This window comes from Schistocerca piceifrons, chromosome X (assembly GCF_021461385.2).
Source record: "Schistocerca piceifrons isolate TAMUIC-IGC-003096 chromosome X, iqSchPice1.1, whole genome shotgun sequence".
NCBI lineage: Eukaryota > Metazoa > Arthropoda > Insecta > Orthoptera > Acrididae > Schistocerca > Schistocerca piceifrons.
The window spans coordinates 719088798-719108871 of record NC_060149.1 but is presented as its reverse complement, the minus strand read 5'-3'; the positions used below and the strand labels follow the sequence as shown (position 1 = coordinate 719108871).

General features: G+C 43.7%; 1 pseudogene; it reads right to left on the bottom strand.

Annotated features, from left to right (window-relative positions):
- Positions 1-17382: 17382 nt before the first annotated feature.
- Positions 17383-17500, bottom strand: LOC124723648 (annotated as a pseudogene).
- Between the last annotated feature and the right edge of the window lie 2574 nt (positions 17501-20074).

Genomic DNA, 20074 nt, shown 5'->3' with positions numbered 1-20074 from the left:
TACGTGTTTGACCTCCTTTTGCCCTATGTAGTGCAGCAACTCGAGGTGGCAGGGACTTAACAAGTCTTTGGAAGACCTCGGCAGAAATATTGAACCATGCTGCCACTATATTGGTCCACAATTGTTAAAGTGTTGCCGGTGCAGGGTGATGAGTAGGAACTGCGCTCTCGATTATGCCACATAAATGTTCCATGGGATCTATGTCGGGCGGTCTGTGTGAGCAAATCATTCGATCGAATTTTCCAGAATGTTCTTCAAACCAGTCGTGAGTAATTATGGCCGAGTCACATCGTTATTTAGGAAAATGTAGTTCATGAATGCATATGGTCTCCAGACAGTCGGACATAACCATGCAGTCAATGATCAGTTCAGTTGGACAGAGGATTCGGTCTATTCCATATAAGTTCAGCTCACATCGTAATGCAGCCACCACCATTTTGCAGAGTGATTTGTTCAAAACGTGGTTCCATGCCTTCGTGAGATGTACACCACACTCGGACCCTACCATAAACTCTTACCAGCTGAAACCCAGACTCATGCGTCATGCCACTGTTTTCAGTCGTCTACGGTCCAGCTCACATGGTCACAAGCCAAGAAAGGCGCTGCAGGTGAAGTCGTGCTGTAAGCAAAGGCACTCACGTTGGTCGTCTGCTGCCATAGCCCATTAACGTCAATTTTCGCCGCATTGTGCTAACGGATACATTCGTTTTACGTCCCACTTGATTTCTGCAGTTATTTCACGCAGTGTTGCTTGTCTGTTAGCAGTGAAAATGCTGAGAAAATGCCGCTGCTCACGGTTGTTAAGTGAAGGCTGTCGGCGACTTTGTTGTCTGAGGTCACAGGTAATGCCTGAAGTTAGGTATTCTCGCCACACTTTTCACACTCTGTATCTCGGAATATTGACTTTATTAACGATTTCCGAAATTTAAAGTTCCACGCGTCTAGTTCCAAATACCATTTCGCGTCAGGGTCTAATGATTCTTGTTGTGCGGCCATAACCTCGACGGGCACCTTTTCAGATGAATCATATGAGTACAAAGGCAACCCTCCCCTTGCACTGTCCTTTTGTACTTTGTATACACGATACTACCACCATCTGTATATGTGCATATCGCTATACCATGACTTTTGTGACTTCGCTGTAAAACACTATAGGGAAATTTATTTAGAAGTGGTAGACATCTACGTTAGTGGAGATAAATGGAAATATATAGCGTCTCACTCAAATATTATATTTTAACGTTTTTTAAGTGATAGGCTGTTATCAACTGAGACATATAGGTCCGTTTCATATCTTAGCTTAAAACTTCCGTCTGGCAGTTTGTTTTTCCTCCTCTGCAGAGTACCAAGGGACAAGTAAGTGTATTGCAGAAATTTCTTCCCCATAAATACTGACTTTTTGGTAGAAAGAATTGTTGATACCACAACGTTCCGTAAATTCGGATAAATGGTTCACAATTTCCTACTACTTAATTATAACTCTACGGGTTAGAACTTCGTATGCTGGGTGTCCCAGGAGGAATTGTGCTTATTCCGGGATATGACACGAGCGATCACTTCAAGCAAAAAAGCGTAGTAAACGTGGGCTCTAAAATGCATAACTTAACATCAATCAGTGCTTAGTTAGACGAAGACCTTTGTTTCACAGCGTCGAAGATGAAGAAGTGCACATGTCATTTAAGGTATGCATTTTCGAATGCATTATTACTAGACGTTTTTGACTCCAATGATAGTTCTTGTTATAGTACTGAATGTTAACAATTCCTCCTGGGACACCCATATCTGTTTATATGACACTACAGTTTATTTACCAAATTCGACCTAGAAGGGCCGTATTTATAAAGCCAAACCGATCTGCACTTATACTCGTTTAATGGAGAGCTTTGTATAGATGGAAAGTTATTGCCACCGTTTGCGGGTTGAGTTATGAATCAGCGTCACCGTTCCTGATTGATTACGTTTGTCATATTACAGACGGCAGCGGCCCTTCCGCCATATTGCTTTCCCTTCAGGAATATTTATAGTTCGTCGGGAGTGTTCAAGCTGTATGTGAGAACAAACATTATCCAACATGGTCCTGCGATTGTTTAAAGGCCAGTCACTGAAATAATGTATCGATCACAGTGGTTGTGTGCAAAAGATTTAAGTGTAATTGCTGTGTCATACTTCATTACGCTTTCCAGAAGCAAAAAGTTGGGGCAAGACGCCATGAACTAACAAGCTTAAACTGTCTAGTAACAGACTGCATTGTCCCACATGATTAGATTGACAGAGGAATTGAAATACAACGTAGACACTATCCATCGTTCTGACAGTATAAACTGTGTTAACTCATACTTCAGAATTGTCTGAATAGTAGACACTAACTATGCTCTGTGCTATGGGACCACTCGTAACTCTGACTGAATTTGGCTAGAATTCTGCGCATAGCATTCTATATACGTGACATCCGTTACTCCGCAAATAAATGCATCATTTCCATAACAGATCGCTACAGCTTTCGCGACTACTACGATTTGACTGTGTCCAGCCCTTGCGTGAGGATTCACAGATAACATTTATTTATTTTCTTTCACTTACGTCTGACCTGTCGTCTAGTGGCTAGGACACAGCGTGTATTCACAAGATTATCTTGCACATGAACTTGAAATTAAGGTAATTTAGTATTAGTGTTTGTAGAGGGTTGAAATTTTATATATCTGAAAACCTAATCAGTAAACAGAAATTATTGGAGTTAACAATCAATGTATTAAGAAGAAAAAATAGGAAATGGTTTATGTTTGTAGACTGCCATCGTTGGTGCTCTCCATAATGGTGTACCTCATAAAATGATCGACATATCACTCCTGGGCAGATACACCCGGTCTACTACTACTCCCCATCCGAGGCCCAGGACCTCAACAATACTTTGCGCCACACACTCTCATCTACATTATGTTTTATTTATCATCTACCCTACAGTGTAGAGTTTTCTGTTATTACGTCTACATCTGTCTTAAAATCTAATATTACTGTCCAATCTACACTTCTCTCGTTATCCTACGGTAACTATCACCACACACATTCACTTAAAACCCTAGTTAGAGTTTTACTATTCCAAGTTAATTAGGGTACCACGACGTGTGTATGTTCTGCTCTGTATATACAGGTTTCACAAGCATTTGTGTTAGCAATTCTAGCATACTACGTTGCCAATGTAAGTACATTACCCTTACATAAACACCTCCTGATCAAGAACATCTGGACACTCCTATTTAATGCGGCGTTGAGCACTAGATGCCTGAAAGGCGAATCTGCCGGTTTAAAGGGAGGCATGGAGTATTACTTTGCAAGTAGAGAAGCAGTAACAGGAGAATGGGTCAATCAAGAGAACTCAGTGACTTTGAACGTAGACTAATCGTTGGACGTCACTTGAGTAACGTGCCCATTAGGCACATTTATACCCTCCTAAAGCTGCCAAACATGACTGTTGGTGATGTGACTGGCAAGAGTAAATGTGGAGGAACAACCATAGCTAAACTCAGACTGGCAGATTTCATGTACTGACGGAAAGGGACCGTCGAGCCTTGCGAATTGTCGCTATAAGAAATCGGATACCAGAAGAAGGAATCACACGTCAGTTTCGAAGTGTGTAGGCAGCCAAGAAGAATGAGGTACTATGGTGCACTAGCTCCTCTTAACCTAAATATTTCAATAGTCAGTGCTATGTAACGCTTGAGGTGATGTAAAGAGCGATGTCAGTGGACAACGGTTGACTGAAACGAAAGACTTGAGATGAATCAGACTACACTATGTGGTAGTCCGATGGAAGCGTTTAGGTTTGTCAAATGGCTGCATCACGTTAGATGATATCACGTATAGTGCCAACAGTGAAGTATGGATGGGCTGTGTCACGGTATCGAGGTGTTCCTCGAATTTAGGGTGTGGTCCCCTTAATTCGCCTAAGATGACGCTAAATGCAGTGTTGTATGAACACATTTTACAACATCCTTAATTTCTTACACTCGGGAAACAGTCCGGTGGAGATAATTTCTTGTATCAGCATGGCAATGCACCCAGTCATAAAGCAGCAGCTGTGAGGCAATGCTCTGTGGATAATAACATTCCTAAAACGGAAGGCTATGGAACGCCTTCGGGTTGAGTTATGACGTCGACTTCACTCTATAGCCCGGAGACCTGTATCACTACCTACTCTGATTTCGCTTCTTGAGGAGGAATGGGCTATCATTCTTCCATAGACATTCGGACACCTAATTGAAGGTGCCTGCAACAGAGTTCAAGCCGTAATAAAGGCAAAGGATAGACACTCCCCATATTAATGTCCAGTAATTGGGACCCAGATAGTTTTGATTTCCATGCTACGTCAGTTTGTCTTCGTCGCTACTACTGTTGCCTGTTTCGCCACTACTGCCTGCAGAGCCATTCGTCAACTTGTTCGTTGACGCTGGTGCCCTCGACTCTGTAAGTAGTTTTTATGTAACGCTCTAAATATTGTGTCTACACTGTTTGTAAGCTTCCTATATACTATGCATCGATTGTCCGCCGGTTTTAGTTTGGCGGTTACCACGGGAAGGGAGTAATGGTTACCTGGCTTTCTCTCGTAGCATGCTGCGGAACATGAAGATATTTAGTTTATTTGATGCGTAAATGACAATTATTTGGTGGCACGTGCACATGTGCGTCGCGTAATAGTGCAAATGGCACGTTCGCTGTACAATTTAAGCAAATTCGAGGTGCTATGAACTTATATTCGTTCACATCTGCCGTGTTTCGTTGACTGTGCATCTACGAATACCACTCATTAAATCCTGGTCCCTATTTTGACCGGGCCAGAGGTGTGAATCTTCCTACGCGTCAGTCGGGAGACCTGAAGATGTGGTAATATAATAATGGGAAATTCTACGGAATATTGGATCCCTTGAGCCACTACGACAAATTTCTGGCAAAATACATCAAGCAAGGTCGCAGTCGGGCAAGAAACTGGAAAGCGTGGACAAGTGCGTTATCTGTCAAATGAATCTCAGAGTGATCTACTCTCTGGTTGTTCCAATCATTTCAGGAATGTCATCTTGGAACAGAAAGAAAATCAGGAGAATTATTCCTGATGCTTCTCCAGACTCAAATCGAGCTGGAGAGACAACATTTATTCTGCATTATATTTATTGCCAGTATGGAATTGATAAATACGAAATAAATGAACAGTTTTTGAAATTAGTAGATAGTAATCAAAAAACTGGAGTTGCTACTGCTCATTTAGTTCGATCAATGCATGTGAAACTCTGAATTCCTATCGTTGAATGCCGCGGACAGTGTTATGATAACGGAAGCAATATCATAAGGTCTTACAGAGAGCTCATAAATGGAATCCTCTCGCAAAATTTTCTCTTTGTACTTGACAGAGCTGTGGTGTACAAGCAACGCGAGTCGTCACAAACAGGGACTTATTTCGGAGGGATTCTACTGCTTTACAACCTGTTCAATTGCAGTTCACTACGATGAGAAATTCTGAAACAGTGTGATGTAAGTTCTTCACATTCCATGTGTCACTTGGATAAGGCAGACATTACTGTTGACTCACTCAGTAAGTTAAATCTCTCAGCTGAAATACGCTTTGTGCTTTGTATTATTAAAGACGTTTTCAAGTGTTTAATCATGGCGTCAGTTTTGGTAGCAATTGACTGCAAAAGCAAATTACTACAAGGTCAAAATACTACTATTGATGTTGAGGTAAGGCATTTCGAAAGCTTATTAAATGACTTAAAATATCTTTGCGAAAATTGGGACGCTATTCACACTGAACCTAAGATGTCGCCAGTGTAATTAATACTGATCCTGAATTTCCGCAGGTGTGCACTGACAAGGAACCCCTCTGAGCGAGGTTGCAAAAGGCCAATGATATTTGCGGCATTCGACGCCCTACTTATTGACTAACATGGAGCCACAATATTGGCTGCTAATGGGCACAGGGGGCGGAGCTGGAGGTATCAAATGGTCAACACGCCATGACATTACGGAGCTTAGCTGAAGTGTTTAGTCAACGAGTAACTAACATCAGTGCTAAAATGCTGGTGATGCCGATACAAAGCAAAGTAATGGCAATGACAAACAAAAGCAAACACTGCTTTATGCCTACAACTACAGTTGCCGAAGTTGATATTTCGTTAGAAAGGAGCTGAAAGAGTTTCGCAGAGTGAGGAAGAAGTGGCCGATGAAATATTAGAGTTTCTGCAAGATGAGTCAGTGGAACTTGTTGTGTCGTATACGCTCGTCTGTGCGAACTATGTATCTGAGGAGTTCAATGATGACGATATGTGCTAATAAGTATCGAGCTACGTATTAAATCATCCTTGTCGGACAGGGAGCCACAGATTGCGCCCCAAGTGAAACGTCGTACAGAACGATAACTGTCCAAGGAGCAAGCACTGAAGATACACTGAGGTGAAAAAAGTAATGGGATACCTCCTATATCGTGTCGGACCTCGTTTCAACGGCGTAGTCCAGCAATGTTGCATGGACTAAACAGGTCGTTAGAAATCTCCTGCAAAAATATTGAGCCATGGTACCTCTATATCCGTCTATATCCGCGAAAGTGTTGCGGATGCGGCATGTTGTGCATGAACTGACGTCTCCATTACGTCCCATAAATGCTCGATCGGATTCATGTCGGGCGATCTGGGTGACCAAATCATTGTCCAAAATTCAAAGCAATCGCCAACAACTGTGGCTCGGTGACATTACATCGTTGTTTGGGAGCATGAGGTCCATGAATGCCTGCAAATGGTCTCCAAACAGCCAAAGATGACGATTACAATAAATGATCGATTTGGTTGAACCAGAGGACCCTGTCCATTCCACGTAAACACAATCTACACCATTATGTAGCCACCACCAGCTTGCCCAGTGGTTTGACTGCCATGCAGCCATAACACTTTCTGCTAATGGTCACAATGGAGGTATCAAATGGTCAACACACCTGACCGCATCTAGCCTGGCAACGGTATTCAAGTCGTCCAGGTCCAACCGATATGGTCACGAGCCCAGAGGAGGCGCTGTCGTACTGTTATTAAAGGCAGTCGCGTCGGTCGTCGGCTGCATAATCCATTAACGCCACATTTCATCACTTCGTCCAAACGGATACGTTCGCCGCGTGTCCCACAATGATTTCTGCGGTTGTTTCTCGCAGTGTTACTTGTCTACTAGCACTGACAACTCTAAACAAACGACGCTGGTCTCGGTGGTTAACAGAAGCCGTCAACCACCGCGTATCCGTGGTGAGAGATAATATCTTATGTTTGGTATTCTCGGCACACTCTTGACCCCGTGGATATAGGAATATTGAATTTCCTAACGTTCTCCGAACTCTCCAACTATCTTTGTGCGTTCAGAGTCTGTTAATTTCCGTCGTGCGGCCACAATCACGCCGGAAACCTTTTCACACGAATCATATGAGTGCAAACGACAGCTCCGCCAATGTACTGCCATTTTATACTCTGTCTATATGTGCATATCGCCTTCCAATGACTTTCGTCACCTCAGTTTTATTACATACGTGGAAGATTATCCGCAGCATAGTCAATAAAACAATTAAGAACAGATTTCGAATCAGTCCGCAGCAACTTGATCGTATAGTGCAGACACAAAACTACGGATATTCGAGGGAGGAAAAGGTGCACTTGTTACAAAAACTGGTGTTTCGCTTGTCAAGGATGCTCGACAGAATCTGCAGGATGTTCATGATAGTGGTCTACTACGTGATGCACATCATAATTGTGCGCGACATGGATTGCAATGTTTTCAAGGGAACGAGATGGGTAACTTCAAATAGCCTACAGAACTGGAAGACGCAGGATATTGAAATTTTAAACAAAGCTTCAAATTGACGATGCATAGCAAAATGCGGTCCGAAAATTTGTAGATGCGATTAAGAAACTTATCCCTTTTATCAGTACACAAATTGCTTTCAACTCCGAACAATAGGCATTTGAAGAGGAAATACATATGAAATGAACCTTGCAAATTAGGCGTACCATGAGTTCTATCAAGATCAGTGCAACTATGGTATGAGCACTATTTTTGGCCAACAGCTGGTCAGAATAACCTGCTTCTTCTTCATTCATAATCTGTGTACAAAAATGATACTCTTTTAGAGCGAACTACCTGTTTTGAAAAGTGTGTGACATTGGTAATCATATCTACTGGAACCACTGGACTAATTCAGTCTCCGGACGTTTTTTCCGTGCCTATAAAACATATTATCATGCCACCTGCAGTTACGCCTTCAAGGATAGCCAGTTACACGTTAAGCCCCATGACAGGCTATTTTGCATTCGGTTGCTTGCCATCACATTCCATCAGTTCTCATTCCCCCGTTACAACAATATGATTCTACATGCATTTCTTAAGAGTGGATACCTAACTCAACACCCTGCACGCTTTGCAGCTCCCAAGGACGTTGTCTTTGATTTTGACGGTGCGAAACTTTATGATCACTGTGGCGCACCATTTTTCATTCGGCGTTCACATCCAAATTAATGGTCTTTTCTTAACATTTCTTGAATGTCGATGATGTCCATTTTGTGATGTGTTTACCTGTATCCCATAGAAGATTGATCTCTACACCTCCCGGGCATTCATTTTCCGTCGCCTTCCTGGAGCACATGGTGAGTCATTAGCAGCTAATACTTTTCCCCCCACAGTTGTTAATACAACACTTTCAAATGAGCCTTAATAAAGACTGAACTTCCGACCTCGCACTCAAGTGATTCGTTGTAAGAAGAGGAAATCATTTCATTATCAACCCAGAAATGAAGTGACAGATGTTAATTCAGAAGATTTATCCAAGAGAAATGTTTTATTATGCCGTTGTTGACTATCTAGGGTCTAATTTGAAAGCCGCGAATGAAACAGTGAAAATTGTTTAATGAAAGAATTGGGTATTGACTGAGATACTCAAAGAAAACTAACGGTTAGTTCACTGAGGCTGTCTAGTTATTTATCAGTGAGTACCATGATGTTGTCTCTAGAGAATTATAAAAGTAAATTAAGTATTTGAAACCAATTCACGCTTCAGACTTTTGGGTAAATTACTTTCGCACCATTAGACTGATTGAAAAAGATGCACGAACTAAAAATATCAAGCCTTTTTTCAAACGTATGTGTAGCTATGCAAATCTTTTACACTCTTCCGTTGACTCTGACTGAACGAGGGTGGTCTAGGAGCACACACGATCCTGTTAAAAATAGTCACAGTTAACTGACATCGACAACGTCTAACAGATTTTTGTACCTTGGTAGCTGAATACAAATTGGAAAGAAAATTAGACTTCGATGTCGTGATCCAAACAGCTGCTGAACGAAATCATCGAAAAGCGCCATTAACGGTGTTGTAGTTAAATAACGTATAATGTGTTAATCTGTTGCACTACAAACGTGCACCTTACATCATAGCTAACTGATGCCAGCGTACCAAACCGTGTGAGATGCGCCGCGATAGCTGCGCGGTCTGCCCGGCAGATTGTCTACCGAAGTGACGTGGGCTGGACCCCGACGGAGATTCTTCCCGACAGAGGATTGGGAACTGTGTAGTCCTTACGTTCGTATCGTCATAATTTACACTTCCTTATTAAGATTACTATATGGACACATCTCCAAAGCAAGTAATTTTTTATAAAATCATGTGAACACAATAGGTAACGAGCGGGAAGAGAGCACTCCATGTCGTAACGTTATTGGTAGCAGACATTTCAACAATGGGAAAATCAGTGGAATACTTAGATTTTTGATTTAAAATGAAGTGAAAGCAAAATAAACTAATTTAAAAAGCAAAATTAAATGGGGCACACGTTCATTTTGCAATACTTCATTATCGAGCAGCGTTTGAAGACGAACTTTGAAGTTCGCCAGTGGTATCAGTATTTCCTCTTGCCTTGTAGGTCTCGGTCGAGTTCCCCAGTTACAGTGGCCTTGAGTTCCTGATAGCCGTCTTTATCACTACTTTTCAAACCAATATTTATTACTATTGTTTTAGTCTTCTACCCGTTAAAGGCTCATGATGTTGGTAATCTTTCTCAATATTTTAACCTTTGGACACTCATTCATAATTGACCTGATTTATATTTTAATTATTTCAAAGAGGCATTGGGCAACTAAAGACATGGGTTACGACTATTTTTTTTTATTTTTTTAAAATTGGAAATGATTTTGACTGTAATAGTACGTAATGTAATGTGTATCATAATAACAACTTATAGTTTTCTAAAATAATTCAGGACATGAATCTTAACATTTTTCTTAATGAAACAATGCGAGTAATGCCTCGTTTTGAACTTGTACTGAGATGAAGGAGTCTATATATTGTAGTAAAGGTGCTGGAAAAACCTGACCGCAAACCGAGTGCGAAATGAAAAATTCATTTTGCAACGGACCTACTCATCGAACTAAGAGACAAACAGATGTTAATTTTTAAAATATTGTGCTGTACTGTTGTTCTGGGATGTGCGTAATTATCATATTATATTAACATATGGGCAATGTACTCATCAGTTAGACAGCCACTATAGTTTGGAGAGAGAATTAGCAGAATTCAGAAAGAGGTTTTCACTCTGCAGCGGAGTGTGTGCTGGTTTGAAATTTCCTTGCAGATTATAACTATGTGCGGACGAAGACTCGAACTCTGGACCTCCGCTTTCCGTGGCCAAGTGCTATATCAGCTTAACTACCCAAGATCGACTCAGGTTCCATCCTTACAGCTTTACATCTGACAGTACCTCATCTCCTATCTTCCAAAGTTCACAGAAGTTCTCTTGTGAAACTTGCTAGACTAGCGGTCTTGGAATGAAGGATACTGTGGAGACATGGCGTAGTCACAGGCTGGGAGATGAAGTACTGGCGGAAGGAAAGCTGTGAAGAAGTGTCGTCAGTCGTGCTTGAGCAGCTGAGCTGGCAGTCTGCTTTCGACAGTGGTTAGGCGATCACGTCTCGTTTCTCTCTTGGCGTGTGTTTTTTTACTTCTGTTTTGTAGTTTGACTACGTGACGGGATTCATCGCCCATCATGCCGTTATCCTATCGCAAAGCTACGATAAAATTATCGTTCCCTTTGGGTCATGAATAACCAAAAGCCTATTAATTAGAACGGTTTACGTGGGTCGAAATGCGTCTTCCGCCGCAAGATGATTTCGGAATTAATTTTTCATCATTAGAACCACTGCATACATACTGTTGACGAATGATGAGCTGTGCGCCAACCTTGTGCAGCGCCATGATAACGATCTCAAGTTCCTATTCTCCGACGGCTGCCGTGATTCACCATGCTGGTGTTGGCCTCTAGACGTTGAGAGTTTTCGTATTCTCGTTTGAGGTACCGTCGGACGTTGTGGTGGCCGCCATTAAACCTTACGGCAATGCCTTCAGACTAGTTTCTGAAATGTGGAAGATGTTTGAAACCTACTGTGTCTTTAATGGCGTCCGTCAGATAGAAACTGAACCGAGGAGATACGCACGTCTTTGCTTGGTTACTGGCAGCTGCATGATTGTCGTCATGTATGATGCCCAGCCACGCACTTGTTCAGGTTGTGGCGAGGAAGACATTGTCCATTCTGAATGTCTCTGTCGTAGAGTGATTCAGACGCCGATCGGTGATGTCGCTCTCCCTGCGGCGGCCAATGTGCCACTATCCTACGCGTCCACAGCGGGCCTGCCTGCTGTGCACTCTAAGAATCAGCCGGCAGTGGCAACGTCTCCTCTCGACGACTCTTAGGACATTTTGTATGCTTCTCATACACTGCCACCGGAGGCAGCAGTAAGGACTGTGACTGTCAGCAGACGCCAGCCGTCTGTCCTGACACAATGATTCTTGGTGAAGCGTCTGTAACGACGTCCACCTTTCTGAAGTCAGACGACAGCCGTCCGCCGTCCGACAGGGAACAACATATTAGGAAGCAACGGTCACCGAAGAAACGGAAGGGACAACGCTATATCCCTTCTAAACACTACCTCCATCAGACGTGTGCACGGTATGACGACCCTGTTACTGGTGATGCGCTCTCCTCCCTGACCTTCGCACCACACGACACGACGTCTCTCCCCGCTTCCGTCTCCAATCGCCATCCAAGTGTGGAAACCGACCACATCTCATTGCGTCTGTTGCGGTTGCCCCCTGTCTGTGACTGACGCTACCTGTGGGCGCAAGTCTGATAGTGTTCCACTGAACCATCCTAGTGAGACCTCTGTCTCCAGGGTGGACGATGTTGATACTGAGGCTGGACGGTCTGGAGGTGTACAGGGTGATGGAACCCTATTGGTGGGGTCGCCTCCCTCCTTGTCACAGTAATTTGCCCTTCCGCAGGGGCCTAACAGTGTTCGGTGGCAATATTGCACAAGGATTGTGGTCTAACAGAGATGTTCACACATTGTCCAATTGCAACTTGGCTTCTGGATAGGGTAAGGGTGTGTTCTGTGCAGTGGAGTATATAAGCAGAGGTTTGGTTGGTGTGACAGCGTTCGAGGAATGTTAAATTAAGGATAAAGGTATGGACATTGTATTAGACATGGTATGCATTAAAAGATGTTTATTGGCAGGTAGGGAGCAGATGTTGAGATAAAGGATTTTGTAGTGCTATCATGTCATTATAAGGAAATTAGAGTAGCGTTTGTGGAAGAGGACTAGATGGAGCTTAGACTAGGGTGTCGAGGTGAGTGAAGAAGTGGACCTGGTTGTGGGAGTAAGTTGTTTGGGTGTAGGGATGGAACACAAAGCGAGCAGCAAGCGAGATTTGTTGATAGGTATGTGCACATTGTAATGGAATAATGTTTTGGTAGATGTATTTGATGATGTCTTCAGCAGTGGTGGCTGGCTGAAGAGAATTGTTGGAACGAATTGGGGTATCAATAGACGGAATGGGACTATGATTTCTCGGTTGCTTGTTTGAGACTGGGCTTTACATTTCAAGGAATAGGTCACTGCACTTGTTGCAGGTTGGAGGGGAATCTAGGTTAGGGCAGCGTTTAAGGAAATTGAAGGCTTTGCAGGATGGACAGGTAGGTCGGTTTTTACAGTCTGCAATTCGGTGATCATTGTAGCGAAGACACTTTTGACAGTGGTAGGACTTGGGATGGGATTTGCAATGTTCGACCTTGTAGTGGTGGTCGTATATCAGAGCTCCATCTTTAAGGAAAAGGTGTGTGGCGGCGGGTGAGTCAATAAAAATACTGATAAGGCAAGTGGAACAGTGAGCATTCTTGATTCAAAGTGCTTATTGAACTTTTAAATTCTGGGTGTTGTTTATTTCAGACTCCTCTTTCTCATCGGTGATCTCAAGGCTGACTCCAGTGATAACTGCAGTGAGAGTGGGAGGATAGCGGGGAGTTGGGTTTTTATGGCAAGGGATACCGTGGTTAGGGGTGTTATGGAGACTCTGTGGCCAAAGGTAATGTGAGGACTTTTGGAGAGAAGTTCACTATGGAAACAGGGGTCGAAGGATTTAAGTGATTCAGTGCCTTTTCTATAGATGACTTCTCGGCTGTGGAGACTTGGTAGATATTTGTAGATTTCGAGGGTGAGGGATTTGAATATGAGGAATTTCGGATGTAGGTTGAGGAGCGTGAAGGTGTGGAAGGTAGGGAAGGTGTTGCAGGGGGAGGAGAGGTGCCCATATGCTGGTTGTCATCAGGATCAGTTTGCGATTTCTTTCGGGTGGGTGTGGGACTGATATCAGAATTTTGACGTTGCGTTGGGTTTTTAACGATGTGGGATAGAAAATTGTAGTGGGTTTGGGGTGGTGGAACGTGTCGTTGTGTTGAGGGTCGCCTGAGTGTTTCACAGGTCCTTCAGAACGCCATGCGTTGGTTGGAATGATGAGGCTTGATGAAGTGATATCGTCTGTGGCAACTTTTACTCTGCGGGCTGTTAAGTGTGTGTCGGTGATAGATGTGGTGGCTGATGAGTAGTGACTGAAAAACAACATATCGGAGGAGCTGGAACAGAGAGCGGTGTAAGGGAGGATAGATGTAGGGGGTTGATGGAGAGGATGTATTCCATGTGGTGACGGTTGGAGCAGAACAAAGACAAGTATAGATAATAGTTGTTGTAGAATGATCCGCGGGCAGTGAAGGGCGGCGTTGATTGGGATGAGTGGCTGCCGAAGTGAAGCTGTTGCCAAGGCGACGAGCTATGGTGGAGTTTTGGACAATGTGAGCGTCTCCTGTGTGAGAGGTAGGGAAGCAGGTATGTCTGGGGTGATGCGGTGACGGCAACAACCAGATGGAAGTGGTGACGTCGATGGCAGTCGTTGCGCGATAAACTGAGGGAGTTGGCGGCGTCGACGGCAGCGGTCGCGGCTAGATGAAGACGGCGGCAGTGAGAACCCACACACCCGATGACGCAATAAACTCTCGGAAGGAAGACTAGATAACACACAGAAGGAAGCCTCGGCTACACAAGCAAATTACACGGACGAACAAGTATGGACGGAAAGCATAGGGGATTCGTCCGTAACGGTCTATGCAATACAGAAACCAGTAACAAGTGAACAATAACTAGATAGTACCCTATCCGTTGGTGGTGATGGTCGCCAAATTATATGTATCACGATATATAAATCAGCTGTCTCGTATGTAAGTTTGAGAAGATATATGCTGGAGATTTGCAAGTGGGTGAATTAAATGAAGTTCTGACGTAAATTAGACGTCCAAAAACATAGGTGTAAGCATTATTTTAGTCTATCTAAACATCCGATATGTGACTATGGATACAGAAGAAGAAAAAAATCGTCAAAGGATAGTTTTCTTAAGCAATGGGCACTCAGATCATGAAATTAAATGGGCTTTGAACTCAAAATCAAGAAAACCTGAAGCTGAGACTGAGACTAAAGAATAGAAGACACAAATGGCTTAGCTAGCTTTTGCTGATCCAAGGAACATCAGCGACAAACCCAAGTAAAACAGCCAAGAAAATTCACTGTCGTCAAGCACAAGCTTGAATATAATCATAAAACTGAATACGATGATACGAGTATCGTGGTGCAACATTCACTTTCTGGTTGGGGTAGGGGCAGCTAGTACACACAACAGAAAATCTCACTGTACCTGAAAAAGACGGCTGGGTAGATCCTCGAAATACTGTGCATAAACTTGAAACAGCTCGTCAGAAAATCCGGCTATACATCATTAGCCAATAGCGCGGAGGGTACCTGAGATATTTACATTTTTATCGACATCTACATGATTACACCGCAGTTCACACTTAAGTGATTGCAGACCGTTCATCGAAATGTGTTCAAGTCGTTTCTCTACAGATCCACCCTCGAACAAGTAGCGGGAAAAACGAACATTTCATCTTTCATTCGAACTCTGATTTCTCTTATTTTAATACAATGGATGTGAGAGCCAAAAAATTATTTTCGCCTTTGGATTTTGACTGAAATTTCGTGAGAAGATCCGGCTGCAAAGAGAACACACATTTCTTTTAAAGATTGCCACTCATCTTGCGTTATCATATTCGTGGAAGTCGCTCTCGTATATCACGATAATACCAAATGAGCTGCTATCCTTTGAACTTGAAGATATCAAGTCATCTTGCTCTTCATGTGTCCCAGTAACCCTGCCATTCTTGTAGGAACCATGCTAAAATTGTTCTTAATTTGCCGTAGATTGTTTTATGATTTCCTTCGCTCGTTTCTTCTTCCAGTACCCTGCACCTCGTTTCAGACAGAAGGGGTGGTGGTGTAAAGCAACAGGTTACCGGATTTACGCCAGTATCAGGGATTAAATTCCAAACGACTTGTAAAGCGTATGTACGAGACAATGTTGATGGCGATCCGTCTGCAGGATGCGGACATTAAGCTCGGCGGCCCAGTTTGTGGTACCTGAGAGAAGTTGGCTATGTGCCGGCACCAGGTTTCATCCTCTCCTTTCTCTCATCATCATCCTACACATACATGACACCACACTTCCACACCCATTACAGTCATCTAAACTGATCAGTTACACATAAACGACACACATCGGTCAGACTTCGTGAAGGGAAGGTGCCTACATGTGTGAAGGGCAGAAAACAAGTTTAACAATTCAGTTGGCTGAAGATGCCCTTCGGGATTTCCAAGTCAATAATGGCATACGACTATACTTTACTTCGGGACCCGCAGGTAAATTGGCTTGAGATCCACAATTACCTGATCAGCAAGGGAGTCTACAGTAGCAAAGGCAACTGGACGTGGTTGTAATGCGTCGTCCTTAACGCCTTGTACACAAGAGACTCATCAATGCTTACGACTGCATACCGGTGGTCCATGAGTTTGTGATGAAAACGAACATTATGAAATAATATGGACTTTTTCATTTCCCTTACATGCCGTACAGAATAGATGGTTCAAATGGCTCTGAGCACTATGGGACTTAACATCTGTGGTCATCAGTCCCCTATAACTGAGAACTACTTAAACCTAACTAACCTAATGACATCACACACATCCATGCCCGAAGCAGGATTCGAACCTGCGACCGTAGCAGTCGCGCGGTTCCGGACTGCGCGCCTAGAACCGCTAGACAACCGCGGCCGGCTACAGAATAGATAATATTGCATACAATTTCTATACTTTTGGTAGTAATGGAGTAAAGGGGACAGACTTGCGTTTCGCCTCCATTGATGATGTAGTGGTAAAGGTATCTCAGGCAGATAGGACGAATGTTATTTTTTATGAGAAGTCTTCCACCATTCAGTGTCTATGGAAGCCCACTGAATCGTGACAACAGCGACACCGCTTCCATGGAAGCGAACTTTGTCAGAGTGAAAATTTCTGCCGTCACCATATGCCAAATGATAAACCCTAGAACTGGCCTCTACCCTCGAAGGGTACACGATCCTGAGAACTACCTGACTATAGTGCCGATGGCGAAGGTATGATATTTCTTTATCAACGCATCATACTTCTCGCTGAGGAGATCTAGGCGCTACTTCGAGCAATCCTACTCGACCCAGCACTGCACGTCTCCACATCTCTCAACTGGAAATAAGTCCTACAGGAGGCGTTCGGAGTTCACCAGCCCAGCCTGGATGGGATCGACTGTTCACACTACCGGTCGTCCAGACGTTCCAGCCCACTCTGTGTGTGTGAGGCCATGCTGCAGTACCTTCAACAGATCCCGGAAGCCTTTATGTTTAAAACTAAACTAAACTAAACTACTCCCACACAGGCCATGAAGGCCCAAAGGTAGCGACCGGCCGCCTTGTCATCGTCAGCCCACAGGCGCTACTCGATGCGGATGTGGAGGGGCATGTGATCAGCACACCGCTCTACCGGCAGCATGTCAGTTTCCGAGACCGGAGCCGCTACTTCTCAATCAAGTAGCTCCTCAGTTCGTCTCGCAAGGGCTGAGTGCATCCCGCTTGCCAACAGCGCTCAGCAGACCGGATGGTCACCCATCCAAGTGCTAGCCTAGCCCGACAGCGCTTAACTTCGGTGATCCGACGGGAACCGGTGATACCACCGCGGCAAGGCCGTTGGCAGCCTTTATATTTACTTTCTTGAAGTAACTGACTAAATTTAGTGTTCTTGGCCATCATTTCTTACAGAGATACTCAATTCTTATAAAACTGTAAAATACTTCGGATGACTACACGACGTAGCTTCGTTATATACACTCACTCCTGATGTATTCATTAAGAAAAATCCTGTAAGTTCAGCTGAAATATTTCATTTCTCAAGTTATATCCGCCTGTTGCTACATCGATGGCTACAAAGATGCTGTTGCTGATGCATGCATCATATGAGATTTCTCCCAACCAAACGGAAGTATTCACAAACAGGTAATTAGAAGGTGTCGCTTATTGCTCGTTGCTGGGGAAATGATGTGATAACCTGAGTGTTTCTCGTTTCCGAGTAGTAGAAACAGCAACACCAAGCAGGAATTTACCCAGCAGCGCGATAGCCTTCGTACCAGATTTAAGTGATCTGTGATTGAAGGTTTCAAACCTTGAAGTAGATGCGAGGTAGTCCTGGAGTTCGCATAATATTAGACAAACACACTCAACAAAAAACGACTTACCACCAGTGGACATCACGGGAATAACGTCTCTCGTTCCCTGTAGTCCTGAGGGCGCTCTCGATTTAGCGACGAAGAGAGTCTATAAATTTCTTCAGGTGTGTCATATCTAGCTGTAGTCTTTCTTTCATGATTAGACAACAAATAGCTAAAAACTGTGGGGATGTGGACTGCCAAGTTTCATTCACTGTTCCAAATACTTCCAGACATTTTCAATACGGTTATTAATAGGTACTGGTGAAGTGCGCATGTGTGACTGAGTGTTCGTCACACCAGGTACGTCATATTTCGGAGTGACTGCTCCTCAGTTTCCTTCCGACCTCAAAAAGTGGTTCTCTTTCCAATTGCTGAGAAAGGCAGTGGTCCATTTCGGCCTTCTTGGACACGGGGAGCAAACAATGTTTTAGAACCTAGGAGGTTTTTCTGTACTGCCTTGACTCGAAATGAAGCCCGAGTGGACGTCTTTCGTATCAAGGCGCTTCTTTACAGATGAGATGTTGCCGCCCAGAATGTTGGACAATCTGACATGTTGGAGAATATTCTCAGACATGACGTCAGTCTTGCTTGAGGAGGGTGGAGATAAGCTGTTGACAACGACACCGATGTTCGGACATGGTATGGAGCACAGATGGTGTTTCCTTGGGCACGATATATCGTCTGCGTGATCTCACCACCGTACCATGTAACTTACCGCGTGTCAATGGAAGTACTTTGGCCTTAATGTATTGTCTTTCCCTGTGCGTTTCGGGTGGTGGGGGAGGTTACTCATCGTGTTCCCCTGTCACAGTGTAGCAAATAACTTTAGAAGACGAACCGTTTTTGTGCTTAATGGACGGCCATGTGTTCCACTTTCAACAACGGTTGCGGGACGAAACAACGATAGTAATCTAAGACACTTACCACATTTTTACAAAAATGGCTGGTTCAAATGGCTCTGAGCACTCAACTGCTGAGGTCATTAGTCCCCTAGAACTTAGAACTAGTTAAACCTAAGGACAACACAAACATCCATGCCCGAGGCAGGATTCGAACCTGCGACCGTAGCGGTCTTGCGGTTCCAGACTGCAGCGCCTTTAACCGCACGGCCACTTCGGCCGGCACATTTTTACACTTGTAATTAATGTGGCAACGGGTCGTGAATTAAAATCGACACTAAACACGATGCTTTCACGTCAAATATTACATACTCAATCGTTCCACTGATCGTCCTCATCATAATGCTCTCTGACGACAATCATCATTGGGCTCTGTTAGCTGTAGACTCGGGGAGATGGAACACATTGTTTCACACGTTTGTTCCGGTAACGCGGATGCGATACACATCTGGGCATGATTTGTCATTCACACTATTATTTACCAGGTGTCCTCTGCACGTCTTGGGACCGTGTGGGGGTTATGTGGAAGTATCGTGTAAGGGCTAGCAACTGAACAATGACGACGCACGCGTATGTTAGTAATATGACGCACTCTTATTACAGCTTTACTCTGAAGCTTGAGTTGACTGTAGTTCAGATCAGAAGGAAAGGTTCTGGAGCACAGCAAAGCATGATACTTGTGAAAATACGCTTTTAAATCAAGAATGTATTTCATACGAACTGCAGTCTCGAAGAACCCAAGACGATTGTGTTTGCCGTGAAAGTATTCATCAGATTGTCTGCATTTAACAGAGACATGAAATTTCCACAAAAGGAACGTCATTTTCACGGCATGCGGGCGTCGTGCAACGTCTGTCGCCGTTCCTGGCTGATACCTGTACTCTTATCACATGCGGCCGCGGACCTTCCGCTCTAATACTCTTTCACTACGCATATTTCTATTGCAGCTTGCTGCAGTCGGCATGGATTCGAGAATATAAATCTCCTTTAACGTGAGGATGTTCGGGGATAGAGTTTTAAATGATGTGTTATCTACATCGCAGCTTCCTTAAAGGAAAGTAGAATGATATACCCATCTGGAACGTCAGTAGCTGCATCATTGCGCAAATAGCCGACCCGCTCTTTGGACTACTAGCTTTATGTTACTCAACAACAGATGGCG